Source organism: Rhipicephalus microplus, chromosome 3 (genome assembly GCF_043290135.1).
Source record: "Rhipicephalus microplus isolate Deutch F79 chromosome 3, USDA_Rmic, whole genome shotgun sequence".
NCBI lineage: Eukaryota > Metazoa > Arthropoda > Arachnida > Ixodida > Ixodidae > Rhipicephalus > Rhipicephalus microplus.
Window position 1 is genome coordinate 241132303 of NC_134702.1, and position 6000 is coordinate 241138302.

Sequence of the window (6000 nt, forward strand, 5' to 3'; positions counted from 1 at the left end):
TGAAAAGCTTCCTCCTCTTTACGTGGAAAAGTCCCATCGCTGCTGAATTCGATGCGCTGCCTCCTGCATGCGTACCTTTTTATTCAGCATTGACACGCTTTGGAGCCGTCGGCTCCATGCACAATGAATTTGGCGTACTTTCAGCGGTCGTGTTAGACTCTTTAGATGCAATTGAACGTTTTAGCCCCCGTTCCTTTTGAGAAGTCGGCCGCAGAGCAAGATATTTTTGCAGAGCTTTTCTTGTTTTCCCTGCACGCTGAGCTATTTTGGGCAGCTAGGGAAAATGCCAGGCACCGCATCTGAAGCCACTGTCTATTTTTTTGGTGCGTGCAACGAAACTTTCCTCTGTATTCTGCATGATATATTGCAGAGATTGCTTCGTCTGGGTAGTGCTTCACGCACACATGGTCAGTAGGCTGAAAAGCTCTGTCAGCTTTCGGGATTGGCCATCTCCAATTATCTAAGTGCTCTGGTTCATTCAGAGCATTCAAACGCGACACTCGCTCTATACAAGCTGCCGATACTCCAACTTGCCACTCGGTACACAACAACACTTGCCCTTTTCTAGGTGCTGCAGGAGGCAAAACTGTTAATGCGTACTCGTAGTCATATCAAGCGTCGAGATATACGTGTACCGAATCCAAAGCACGAATCGGCGAAACTAATACATTGGCTAGGCTCACACACACAGGACAACGCGTTTCTAAATCACAAATACTCATGCACACAAACCTTTCAGGAAGTTGTTTTTGTGCGCGCGAATTCCAGACTGAGCGCCCCACGAATATCTGACATGCCATATATTGGCGCCATCTCAGCTCGTGAGATGGAAACTACTTGCGGCTGTAGGTCATAGATGAACACAATCTGCTCACGCCCTCTTCTTACGCGTAGCGGCGAGTGTTGTCACATTGTTCTTAGACCATGGTTCAATCGACTGTGCGCTTTGTGGCATTACTACCCTTACTGCGAATGCGCATCCCCTCCCACTTTCTCCCCTCCCTTCGATCCTCTCTTTCGCCTTGCAATGCTGACGCAAGCAGCGCCTGCTAGTGAGTTTCTTGACTGAAACAAGTGAGTGCTCACGCTGCATAACCGTTCACTGTTCACCCCGTATATATAGTCACTGGATCTGGTGTGGACACGATAGTGGCCTATGTGCATGTACGACCTGGAAGGCGCTGGGATGCCACCATGCTGCTTCAGCTCACGGCTAGATTAGGAAAGAACTCTTTCCAGTGTGTGTACATGAAAGCTCGTTACATCATGTGGGGGAGTCCCATCCGTCTCTCTCGAAGAACTTATCTGGTAGACGTTATGTACTAACTGAGCTTGTACTTTTTGACAAAGGATCCTTTGCTTTCGTCCACAGAATACGCCAACCGTCATCATCTGCTATCGACGTCACCCTGGCCAGTGAAGGAGACCGGTATGATTGGGCAATGGAGTTTGACTCCTGGGGTTCAGACCACCTGCCGATTGTCCTCCCGTCTGTGGCAGGAAAGATCACCCAGAAAAGACTAGGGTGTACTGTTGATTGGCGGGCGTTCGGAAGGCAGCTTCAAGACGTCCCAGAGGATAGCAATTTCCTGAGTCTGGTAGCAGCGGCAGCGCAGGCGGTAACCATCCAGTCCTTGGTCCCACAGCACTTGGACTGGATCCATCTCGTCCCAAACTCCCATCACCTGAACTTACGGGCTGCAAGACGCAGGGCTGAGAGAAGGTACCTAAAGGCCAATAACCCAGCCCATCGCACACTGTTCAACCACGTGGATGAGGGATGCCGGTGACATGCTGACCGTCGTAGGCGACAAAGCCGGCAGGACATCTGCCTCTGTCTGAGCCGATCAAGAAGTGGCGCAAAAGCATCGCGTGTTCTACGATTCCTTGTCACTGGACCAGTGTGGCGACAAGCTGTCATTGCAGTAGCCACTGCGAAGCTTCAATTACTTGAGCCCCGTTGGCATCCGGTGTTGAAACGTACAGAGCGTGCCCACACTGCCGAGGCTGTGGACGTTCCGTGGTTGGAGGCGGGGACGAGATGCCGGGACGCCTGGGATACATGAGGTGCTAATACAGAAGACACAGGGTATGTGCGGCTTTGGCCTTTTGTTGTGTGCGAGAATGCGGGGAAGCACACAGTTCTTGCGTGCCTGGCTCGTGTTCCTGCGCGCCTGGCTCATCGGGTGGCGCGTTCCGTCTTGCGCTCAGTCAACACCCTCTTAAAATCTCTGAGACCTCTTCACATCCTCCTCTAACCACTTGCTACGTAACGTCGAGGGGCCAACGAAAAATTGGCAGGTCCCCCGTACAGTGGGAATAGATGATATGCGAAGCACCAATGTGGAAAGTTAATATGTCGCTTTAAAATCACCACAACGTTACGAGGTCGAGGTAAATTATACTGTCCACGACTTCCGCGTAATGATTATTATGCTTAGACATGTCGTTTACCTTTGTAATATATTCACGTCACGTGATGCAAAATTTAGTATATGTGAAACTAGCAAAACGCCCGCGAGTGCATCATGAAGGGCCCAATATACTTCAACATAACGTTGAGGCGCGTGCACACTGGGTACAGCGACGTTATACGTTAGCAAAACATGAGAGCTCTATAGTCTGACGCCAGGCGTGACTGGCGCAACCAGCGTGCGTCAGCGTGGCCCGATGGCAACCAGCGCGAGATTTGGGTGCACGTTAAAGAACCCCAGGTGGTCAAAATTTCCGGAGCCCTCCACTACGGCGTCTCTCATAATCATATGGTGGTTTTGGGACGTTAAACCCCACATATCAATCAAGCAACCAGCGCGAATTCAGACATAGTGCAATTCACGCCGATGCCTTAGCCAGACAGCACTGTGTCTGCCTCTTTTCGAGACAGTGGGACACCGGGCGCACTGAAATGCGCATGCGTCAAAGCAACGCAGCCCGGCACACGCCTTCGAGTATATCACAAAACCGGCGCCTGGCGTGGCAACACCTGGGTGACGCGACGAAATGCACGCTGCCGCACACACGCGCTGTGTCCCGTCGAAGTGTATTAGCGCCTTGACTGTGGCATGTAGTCATGTTGTCACATGACCCGCATCTAATGATTATCATGTTGGCACCAATCACACACCTTCGTCATTCATTGACGTCTTCTAATACCAAATTCGGCATATGTGAAGCTAGCAAAATAGCCGCGAGTGCATCATGAGTGTGGCTTGTAGTCATGGTGTTACATCACAATGATGGCATGAGCATCATGTTGGGAAGTGTCATTTGCCTATTTCGCCCATTCGCGTCGCGTAATACCGAGTTTGGTACATGTGAAGCTAGCGAAACGACCGCGAGCGCATCCCGAGTGTAGCATGTACTCATGTTGTTACATGACACGCATTTCATGTTTATCATGTTTGCACCAGTATCATACTTTCGTCATCCATTCACGACCCGTAATACCGAATTTGATATAAGTGAAGCTAGCGAAACGGCCACCAGTGCATTATGAGCGTGGCAGTGGTCATGTTGTTACATGACAGGCATCTCACGATTATCATGTTTGCACCAGTCACATACATTCGTCATCCATTCACGTACTGTAATACCAAAATTGGTATATGTGACGCTCGCGAAATGGCCGCGAGCGTATCATGAGCGTTGCGTGTAGTCATGTTGTTACATGACACTCATATCGTGATTTTCATGTTAGTGTCTGTTGCTTGTGGTTACCATGCAATCATTTCATACGATACCAGTTTTGCGACGTCTTGTGAACAAAACCACCGCAAGAGCAGCAAGACCACAAAACGTAAATCATGACATTCATGACATACATCTCATGATTTCTTGTTATGACTTGTCCAATATGCTGGTCATACCAAGTTTCTATCTATCTATCTATCTATCTATCTATCTATCTATCTATCTATCTATCTATCTATCTATCTATCTATACGCCTACAACTTTTAGCTATCCTGGCCGTTTCAATAATGGCATCAATACCAAACATTGGTATGGCATGACATGACTGTATAAAGGACATATTGGACTAGTCATAATATCAAAATCATGGCAAGTATGTCATAATTGTCATGATTTACATTTATTAGTCCTGCAGTTTTTCCGGTGGTCTCGTTCTCATGGCATGTCGCAAAATTGGTATGGTATGACATGACAAAGTGGGGAACACAACCGACGGACCCTAACATAAAAATCATAACATGCGTGTGATGTAACAACATGACTATATGCCACGCTCTTGATGCGCTCGTGGCCGTTCCGATAGCGTCACATATACCAAATTTAGTATTACGGTACTTGAATAGATGACAAGGATATGTGAATATTGCTAACATGACAATCTTGAGAGCCTGTCACGTAAAAACATGACTACATGCCACGCTTATGATGCGCTGGCAGCCGCTTCGCTAGCTTCACTTTTGCCAAATTCGGTATCACGGGACGTGAATGGATGACGCAGGTATGATACTGGTGCAAACATGATAAAAACGAGATGCGTGTCATGTAACAACATGACTACATGCTACGCTCATGATGCGCTCACAGTCATTCCGCTAGCTTCAGATGTAGCAAACTTGGTATTACACGACGACAACGGACGACATAAGTAAATGATACATCCAAACATAATAATCACGACACGCGCGTCATGTAACAACATGACTACATGCCACACTCATGATGAGCTTGCGGTTGGTTCACTAGCTTTGCATATGCGAAATTTGGTATTGCGTCACGTCAATGGATGACGAAGGTATGTGACTGGTACAAACATAGTAATTATGAGATGCGTGTCATGTGAAAACATGACTACATGCCACAGTCAAGGCGCCAATGCATTTCGACGTGACGCGGGGCGCATGCTTGCCGGCGTTCATTTTGTTGCGTCACACCGGCGTCCCAACGCCACGCGCCGGTCCTGCCACATACTCGAATGCGCGGGCCGCACTGCGTTGCTTTGACGCATGCGCGTTTCAGCGCGCCCAGCGTCCCTCTGTCACAAAAAGAGGGAGACGCAGTGTTGTCTGGGTAACGCATCGGCACGAAATGCAGCATGTCACATTTCACCCTGGTTTACGCCGGTACGCGGCGATGGACGCTGGTCGCGCCAGTCGCGCCTGGCGTCAGACTATAGAGTGCTCGCGTTTTGCTAACGTTGTGCCGCTGTGCCCAGCCTGCGCGTGCGTCAACGCTACAATGGAGTATATTGGGCCCTTCATGATGGGCTCGCGGCCGTTTAGCTTGCTCCACATATACCAAATTTGGTGGTGGTGGTGGTGAAAAACATTTACTGAAACTATTTACATTTGAGAGAGAGGGACGACCTTAAGAGCCGATCCTTTACAAGCTCTAGGAGGAGTCCCTAGTCCTGGACCCCTGTAGCTTCTGCGGCGGCACGCACCCTGGCCACGAAGGGCTCTTTGGCCTGCCAAGGCCGAGCAGCCGAGCAGGACAGCGTCCAAGCTCTCTCGGGTAGGTGGTGTAGGGGAAGTGATTGGGGGAACCGCCGGCTTAGAAGGGCATGCCCACACCATGTGAAAAGTATCCGCAAGCGGTTGGGCACAGTGCGGGAATTCTCCGGTGAAGGCCGGATTGAAGTGCTTATGTATAGCCGGGCACAATACCGTGTTGGTGTAAAAGCGCAAGAGCCAGCGCTCCTCAGACTTAGTCAGGCCTGGCACTGGGGGCGGAAATCGGAGCCTGTTCGATTTGTACATCGCTGTAATTTCGCAAAAGGAGATTACCGGATTAGGTTCTGGATCATCAGACAATAAAGGGCGAGGCGGGTCCTGGAAATCAAATGCGCGGGCTGAGGCTTCGGTAGCCTCGTTACCACCTAGCCCTGCGAGAGCTGGAGTCCAGAAGACGAAACGTGTATTCGGGCTGTCCATGTAATCAGAGTGCTTAAGGATTCAAGCAGTGCGAATGGTGATACGATCTTTAACAAGACTCTGACACGCTCTCCACGAATCGGTAATAATAAACAGAGA